A 9646-nucleotide genomic window follows, 5' to 3' on the forward strand; every position below is an offset into this window, starting at 1 on the left:
CAATATCATATCAGCAGGTTTTGATTGTCCATGCTGTCAAGTGCTTGCTCGTATGCGCAGAACTCTTCCATTGTGGTCAGCCTCCTGATGTGGAATTGGGAGTCCACCGGTTCCGTGGACCTACCCAAACGCCTCAATTCATCCCTCATTTCTATCAGGAGGCCCAATACCCGCTTCTGAAACTCTGAAATAATTTACAGTTTATATCAGCATTTAAAAGGAATTGGGTTAGGATTTTCTTACACTATTGTCACATTAGCATAATTGTAGTGTTGCCAATGTGCTACATGCAATTTATAATCTTAAAAAGTAAAAATTCCCACATCTGTAGTTCATTTTAACTGTACTTCCTTCTGAAGGAGGATATCTCTCTCTCTTCTCTTCTGGTCTGGATGTGGTCTTCTGCCTGGGAGACTCTGAAAAGAATTCAGTTATGGAAAACATTTACTTTATCACACAACTTAATATTTCAATTTAGTCATTTAGTCTGTCATTGAACTAGGATTCTATAAACAATGTCAATTAAACTCCATTGGTGTATTTATTAAAAACATAGCTTCAATTTTGAATATGTTTGTGTCGTTTGTAGCATTGTGGTAAAAGACAACTTATTTTTATATTGTATACGAGCCTACACATAATTAAAATACATTCTGTGTAAAACTATAATATGGGTAGTTTTATTTATTACTTTATACAATAAAAAAGACATACTTTTTGACAGTCTTCCAGGATCATTTCTGCCATCTGGCCAATCCTGGTTTGATACTAGAAATTAAAAAGTTAACAATAATCTCATACTTAACAAATCATTTGCAGAGGGATCATAAACTATTCTTAAATTTAATAATTTAATTAATATGATACAAGTAATGTACTAAGTACTTCGGTTAAAGACTTTGGTCTTATAACTTGCTTAGGGCTTCAAACTTTGCGTGGTGAGGTCCCAGTTTGGACTACCTTGGCTGTTAATATAATATTGCAGATTAATATTTAAATATGGGCGTAAAATGTTCGCCAGTCCAATAATCTTTTAATTTAATTCACTTATGGTAGACTTAGGAAAGTACAGTGACATAACCTCAGATGTAATAAAAAAAAAAAACTTGTGAATTTCATCTCAATTTCATAGAGTAGATGTAGGCAAAGAATGTAGTAATAACTTCAGGAATGTTGAAGCCAGAACTCAGCACCATTTTTTTAACTTGGGGAGGTTCTCGCCTTTGATGGTTGGGCTTCAATAACATAAAGAATGGTGTTAACTTGTCTTTAAATATGATTGATGATGGTTATCTTCTAAGGACATTAAGAAAACATTTTAGCTTTGATTGCAATAACCTACCTTTAAGCGTACTTGAACAGCTGAGTGAGCTCTGAGAGACACTCTTCCTAGGAGAGAACCTCAGTTTGGGGGGTGGCACTGGTAGCTTCGGTGGCTTCTTCTTTTCTAAACAGAAAAGTTATGGCAGTAAAATATTTCATATCAAATTAAATTATTTAATCAACCTGATCTGTAACTTTTTACAATAAATTCATTTCCTTTATTTTGGGAACTTTGAAGGCAGAGAAATGGACGTACTTGGAGTAGCAGGATCAGAATCAATGTCTGTAATATAATAGAAAATTATCATATTTCAATATAATACTGAAAATTAGTTTAACATAGAATAAGCTAACCAAAATTCTTAGCAATTTCCATGATCAACAAATCTGATAAGATTTTTAACATTTTCATACAGAACACCTTTCAAAATGACTTATTTTAAAGGGTTGTAAAAAAAATCAATAACAAGGTACAAGCTAAATGAGGCATCAGTTGATATTAATAACTGGTTAAAAATATAGCTACTGAGACTGTTACTTTTACATACCATCAACGTAATCGGAGAACACCCGCTTCTTACTTTTGCGTTTTGGATTGGGTGTCTCCTCCTCGTCTTCAGCATCCGTAACAGAGGTGGTTAAATCAAAGTGATCACACTCTGATTTCTTGTCTACAAATAATTAAATTTACATTACATATGATCAAATATGAAAAAGGTATTGTTGCACTAATACATGTACATAGACAGTTACTGTAAATATTCAATCTGAATTTATAATAATTAACAGGAATTTGCTCTTATTTTCAAAGAAAGCTATACCTGATGTATGTTTAACTTGAACGAGCTTGAAGGTAACCCAAGTATCTTTATTAGGGTTGGCCTTCTCTTTGTATAGTTTTGTGGCCTGCTTTAGATCATTCGGCCACCACACAAACTCTCTTCGGGCATCCACCCAGTTTGAGGGCAGGACTCCCTCAACCTCCCCCTCCTGCTCTATCCAAACAGCACGTGTCCACATCACCTGAAACAGACATACACATTTTAATTTTGAGTCTTAATTCAGATTGTGGTGCTGATTACTACACTTGTGTTCGCTTATAAAGATTATTACTCAATAAAAACACATAATTCAATAATAAACATTCTGCTTTATGTATACATTTGTAGTTAGATGGTATTCACTACATGCAATTCCTCACAAACTTTAAAATTTAAACTTAACCATGAGAAAAGAGCAGACAGCAGCATCCTGTGTGAATCAAAGTTGCAACTTCCTCATGGAACAGAATTATGTTCTATGCCATTATGAAGACGGAAAAGGACATACCCAGCACCATATGGGAGACACTACTTTTCTGTGCAACTCTTTTACAGAGAGGAATTTCTCCCTTGCATGCATCTCCAGACTATTAACATATACAATATTATGCAATTTTGACTCACATGGTTCAGTGAAGAAGTTACATGTCTGAGTCTGTCATACAACATCACATAGAAGATTTCTGTCTGCTCTTTTCTCCTTCACAAATGCAAAGTCCTCATTATCCAACAGGAAACAACAGTCTTTTTGTCTTGACGAAATATACATCCGTGAACCAGATGCTTCACAGTTGCTCTGAACTCTTTCCTTCTCCTTCATTCTCTTTACTACTTGAGCTATAGGGTTACTGTATGACTGTTCCGCACTAGTTTCTTCAAGGACTGTAAAAAGTTTTCAAATGGGAATGCAGATACATCATTTAAGGAACAATTAAATTGTACCACATCCTGATGTAGATGTCTCAAACTGTGCACATTGTATACAACAAATGTTGGTCCATACAAATGCTGAGCATTGTCAACAAAGGTATCAAGCAGTTTTTGGGCATAGTTGAGATTGGCATTTCTCTTTCTTTCATCCGAGTCCAACATAATGGAAAGAGCAACTGTTAGCATCAGAAAATGGGTGTATAGTTCCTTTGATACAACATTACAAAGCACAATGGGGCCTGTATACAAAAGGAACTGGCGGAACTCTGTAGCCTTCCATCTGTCAAACTCTGAGAGGGATCTTGGCTGTCTAGCAAATTCCCCAGGCATCTTTCCGCTAAGAATTTCCAAATTATCAGAAATTTCTTTCCTCTGCCTGCCAGACAGTCGACATTTAGCTGGTCCTTGCTTTAAGAAAATAAGAATTATTTTGCCAACACCAACACAAGCTAGATGCATGTAGTCAAGGTTGAATTGGCTTATCCACCCAATTCCAGCAGCAGCTAAGGGAGAAAGTTCTTGAATTGTTCATCTGTACGATCATTACATGCCTCTTACCCTGTGAAAACAACTCTTCCCTCCCAGCTCCCTTTAATTTTGCATCTTTTGCAGCCAAAGTACGAATTGTGCCCTTTGCAGCATTTCAGATATGAGCTTGCAGGGGCATCACATATAAAAGCCTTCACAGTAACATTAAATACTCTATCTTCAAAGTGAATGCTATTATTGGTGAGTAACTTTAACTCCTCTAAAAAGTCACTCACATAATCATCAACTGGATCAGGCTTGGACCCTCCGCAAAATAATGCCATTATGAAAGGCTGGAATTGGTGAAAAGAGCACAAAATAGGCCAAAATTGCACAGATGTAGATTTGAAGAGAGGAACTCCATCAACATTGATACACAGGTCTACAGAATGCATGCCTTCTTGGAATGTTTTAGAAGATATGTTTTTCAGGATTCCTTTCTTTAATCCAAAGTAAATGTACTGAACACCGGATTTATTACTGATTTGCACTTTATTAGGTGTTTGTAGGAGAGTCCTGGACGTCTCAATATCTCCAATAAATCATTGAAACACTGTCTTTTACAACCATGCTTTGCAGACCAAGCTACAAGTTCGGTAGATAGATTTGGCCTTGCTGGGTCAGTCTCTGTCTCATCTACAAGGTCAGTAGATTCAGGACTGGGGTCAGTTACATCAGATTCATCAGAGTCAGAAATTTCAACCTCATTCAAGATTTCTTCTTCAGAAGTAATAACTTCTGAACGCAACTAGGAGTATACGGCACTCTGCACAGTGTACAAAGTAAATTATTTTCGCAGTAATTAATTTATTTACACGTGTATAATAAATATAATACATTAATTAATTACTGGGATAGTAATACTCCTAGTTGCGGCACACACGATATATACAGTAAAAAGCCTCAGGCACTGTGTTAGATGTGTTTTCGACGTTATATATACGTTTATTAATGTCGTCGATTTTACGGTTGCAATTCGACGTTGATTATACATCGCGGCGACGTATATATACTTATAGCCGTATTTTTGACGAGAATATACGTATATTCGACGAATCACTGCCCACTGGGAATGTTCAATTATGCGGATGTTTACGCCAATTTAAAACATGTCATAAATGTTAATCTACCGTCTAAAATAAAAATGAAATCAAAACATTTCATTGTCTGTGTGGTTATTATTTAAAAAAGAATGCAAAATATGAATTAAAATCAATACGATATTTTTATTATACATTCGCGGTTATATTGCTCAAGCTTTTTTTAATATGTTACATTCAAGCCATTTTATTACTAACATTTTTAACTACATTGCTCACGCTTTTTAATATACATTTCAAGTCACAAACACACATACCCACAGAAAAAATGTTACAAAGTCAACCATGTGGGTCTAGGTATTAATGATCATCTCCTTTCTGCGGTTATCTTAGAGACCGGGTCGGGCGTCAACATCTCTACCGGTTGTTTTAAAGTTTTAACCGATGCTGCACACCCCAACGGGGCAGCCTTGAGTTTTTCAAGTAGCTCTCGGTTACCAGCGTTGGCTAGCAAGGTGCCCGGCACGTTGGTTTCTGCCATAGCCTCCATGAACACATCCCAACCTTTTGGCTTCTTACCGACCGCAACTGCTTGCTGCTGCGTGACAGCCCTGACAAGACCAATCATGTGAGAGCCCTCAACGGGTGCCCCCTTGTACACAAATTCCCCTTTTTCATTCCAGGCTATTAATGGTTCATTGCGGGCCATGGTCTTTAACAATATCTTGGCATTTCTCCGGAACCGCTGAGACACACTGTCCAAAATATACCCAAAGTCAGTGTCGCTCGATGTTGGTGGTTGTGCTAACGTGAGTGATAGCTCGGCGGGTGCATTTTCCGGTAGTACAACAGTTAAAGTCCCCTTTTCGGAAGTCTCCTGGCGTACTAATGTCAAATACCGTTGTAACACCTGACTGTACAATTTCACTTTTTCATATTCGGCCAGATGCGAGTTCTGAAGAATGTCTCGCATTTCATCATCCAACCGACGGGTTGTTATTTTTTCGAACCCAGACCGCTCTCGGAGTCGATCGAGCTGTTTCTGAGGTACCAGGTACATTTTTTCAGCGTGCTCCAATATTGACGTTGTAGAAGCCCCGTAATCAATGGTACTGCAATACTCAACAGTGTCCAGATAAAACCGCCGGACTGGTTCACCAAGAGTCTCTTTCTTTTAAGAGAAAGACCCTTTCGACTCAAACTCTTTATAAGCTTACACTTTCTCTTCAGGGTCCCAAACTGCTTAGCAGATAACGGTATGTTCCCTTTCAAGGTATTCAAGGCGATTTCAGCTATGGCCTGTACAAGATCATTTGTAGCCCCGCAGAGAATAGCTTTCCACTGCTTGGGGGCGGCTTTTACCAGAAAATGTAAGAGAGTCAGGTTTCTCCGAACGCGTGAAGACATGATGACGCCCCGAACGTGTTTTTTCGACTGAGTCTGTGGTTGCGAGATCACCGACTTTTAGATTTTTTAAATACATAAGCCGTGGGTACATCTGGGGGGAAAAGACCTGTTCGCAAGCGATAGTCATCTGGGGTGTCGGCATTTAAATCCACCAACAAGTAACCGAAAGGTTTTTTAGTAGCGTCATCGAACGCTTCCAAAAAAAATTTGGCTTTACCGGGGTACATCTGCCGGGACAGGGTTGTAATCTGTAGTTTATCTCTAAGGTTTTTAAACAGCACCATGTACTTTGTATTTAACGCGATGGTTCTACTTTTCCAGCCTTGACAAAACACATTTTGGACGATATACATGATGCTGAGGTTTCGGTGGTGTACGTATTTGGTAAAAGCTTTTTCTATCTCATTATTTTCACACGCAGACTCCATCAAATCATCAACTACAATCAAATTTACTCTACCCGGCGGCAGTAGCTGGTCGTCGGAAAACGTCGTTGGTAGTCCTACTATAAACTGAATGTATGGAAATTTCACAAGCAACTCAGCGTATAGAGGTTGCCAGCAGCTGTAACACCAGACTGTGTTTTCGGGTTTAAGAGTCATAACGGTATCACCGTTCTCCAAGAGCTGATTTATAAAATAACTTTTACCGCAATTCGAGGGTCCGGACAAAATGCATGAAAAAGGGTGTTTTAACCTGACATCCATCGTGTTAATATCCGTAGGGCAACGATGTCAAATTTTCTTGCAGCACCCGCTTGTCGTACACCACCTTCTGGGTTTTCTTTAAGGTCCGGGTCTCAATGCGCCAATCCTTTTTAACACGCACGATCATCGGCTGTCGAATAGAAATGTGTTTAAATTCCCGGCACTCTGCATAAGGGTTAACGCCATAGTCAAAAACCAAGTCCCGCAGACTCTTAAAGTTAACTTTTTCACAATTGTTCACATTGAGCGTAATGCCTTTTACCTTTAAACAGGCTTTCCCTCCAGACAGCTTGTACCCGTACGACTTGGGTCCTGTTGATACAAACTCAGTGATGTGTTGTCCAGCAGCTATTTCGCTGGTCAGCTCACCCAAGTAGTCACCCAGTTCCGGATTCCACTCACCCTCCCGGCTCACACAGATAACGGAATCTGTGTCGTGGTACAGACAGCGGCCTTGCAAAGCATTTAGCAGATTGTATAACTCCAAGCGGGCATAGGCGGTTGTAAAGCTAGCGATGAAAATGTTAGTGTTTGAATGGCCTGTATAGTGGTGTTTAGTGTTTCCACGTAACACAGGCTGTGTTTTCATTGATAAACTCGCAGGCTGACACCTCATGATATGGCGTAAATAAGTACCTGAACAATTCATCGGGGTTTCTCACAATGGTGGTCTGTGGTAAATTGTCTCTTTGTCCATACTTCCCCCACAAACTGTTCAAGGCAATTTTTGAAAGCTGTCTTTTGGCTGGATTCTTTTTAATGTTGCCGGGGTCCAGCCGGACACCCTCTTTTTCATAATATTCGCTGATATATCTTTGTTGTTTCGCGACATCTGTACACCCCTCTGGAAACCCCGAAGCTTCCTGTTTCCCTTTCAGATGCAGTTTGATGTAGTCGGTAAAAAGATCGTGTGAGGCCTTTTCGAAATGCCAAATTTCGTAAATTTTACACACTCAATACCCCAGATCTAAGGCCATCTGTAATTCAGGGGTGCACCAGACACCAGTCAAGGCGCGATCTTCATCACCGTGCTCACAGGGGGTGGTCTGTTTTGTTTCAGCACACGTACGACACAGTGTGAAAAACAGTTTTTTGTCAATTTTGGTAAGAAGAACTGGAAAGTATAAACGTCTGGGTGGGTAAACTTTCACCTTCGCTAAACCGAAATACCGTTTTAAATCTCCAAAGTTGTTATAAATTATTCGGGGGTGCCCCAGTGGGTATTTTTTAGTTTTGTTCACAAACGGATACAGACTGGTGAAATCATAGTAATGAATTTTTTCACCGGGCTGCGCTGTGTAATGCAAACAAATCGCATTTGTTCTCCCCCGTAAAAGGGACTTGCGCGGTTGCAGAGGCTCTGGTAACTGCGCAGCTGTTAGAAATTTACCCAAGTCTCCATTTTCAACAAGCATGTCTCTGAACTTGTGCTCCCACAAAACACGCACGTTAAAACCTCTCATTTTGAGAAAATTAATTTTAACCATCGTCTTTCTGTACAACCAGCCAAAAGTAGTGTTTGTCAGCGGATTAAAATCGTTTTCACAATAACAAACGCTACAACCATGAAAAAAGCAACCGTTGAACTCAAAGGCTGTCGGCACTCCGTCACTTACAGCATAACCGTCCAGAAAATATGGGCCAACCTTGAACTCACTGGCCGTGGTTAACGCGTGTTGGATTTTAACGGGCTCTGTGTGTTCGATGTACATAAGCCACTTTAACTAACCCCCCCACACACACACCGCACGTCTCCAAAACATCTCAAATTATCTCTAATACGTGATTTTAAAACTTTAAGACCAATCCGTTAAAGTATGAAGAACAACACCCCATCATTTGTTGCCTATTAATACCATAAAGACTTTTACGCTTGCGATGTGTGGAAATTTATCTCAAACTTTCGAAAAAGCTGTCGCGAATGTGTTATTAAAAATAAACTGTGTCTTATTACATTATTTTAAAAACTTTAAGACCAAACCCACGTGTTTAAAATTTCTTTTCTGGGCAAACACATCATTTGTGTTTGCGTTGTGTGTTAATACTTTTAAAGTTTAAAACTTATAAACTGATATGTGAATACTTTTCGCTCTCAATAAAACAAGGGGGGGGGTCATCACAAGTTTTACACAACCAATTGAAAAATGTCTTGTGTTATGTAGGCGTGGTTACACCATTGGCGCATATTCTTAAACGCTCCGGACTGACAGGGTCGCAGCGCGTCCTTGGAGCTGTCAGACACCGCCCCTTGTTAGGAGCTGCGGAGATGGCTTCTTTGTGTGGAGAAACAACGGGGTCTGCTACTCTACAAAGTGAAGAGGTAGGCGGCTAAAATATTTTTTCTGATCGTGGAATTGTTGTATCGGTGCTTAGCGTATGTCATTTTAATACTTGGTCTTCTTTTTAGCAAAACCCGATCCCACCCTCTGCACCCTGTGACAGCGGCGGGGGTGTGAGTTCAGCTGGGGTACCAGATGTTGAAGAACTGCCGGGTGCTAGCGATGATACCACGCTACAAATGGTAAATATTAACGAAAAACCTTAGCTCAAAAGTTTTTTAAGCCTTTCTTTTCTTTTTCCTTTAATAGAATAAAGAGGATGTGGACGGGTCAATCTTCAGCCTACCGGCACAACTGAATGTTTCGTGTCTATGCTTGTGTGTTCGGCCAAATGTTAATAAAGCTGATGCCCAACCAGGTTTAGCTAACGATGTCCCTAATGAACCCGATGTTATGCCCCAGATTGTGAAAGCAGTAGTTTATTGCATCTTCAAACACTGTTTAAAGGGGGTCCTGGTTGATGACTGCCCGGCCTGTTTGATTGACCATCCTGGGCAGCGGGGTCACACATGCCTGTCTGTCGGCTACACAGATGGGTTTGAAGATGTGAC

Source organism: Lepisosteus platostomus, chromosome 5, assembly GCF_059453375.1.
Source record: "Lepisosteus platostomus isolate fLepPlt1 chromosome 5, fLepPlt1.hap1, whole genome shotgun sequence".
In the NCBI taxonomy this organism is placed as follows: domain Eukaryota; kingdom Metazoa; phylum Chordata; class Actinopteri; order Semionotiformes; family Lepisosteidae; genus Lepisosteus; species Lepisosteus platostomus.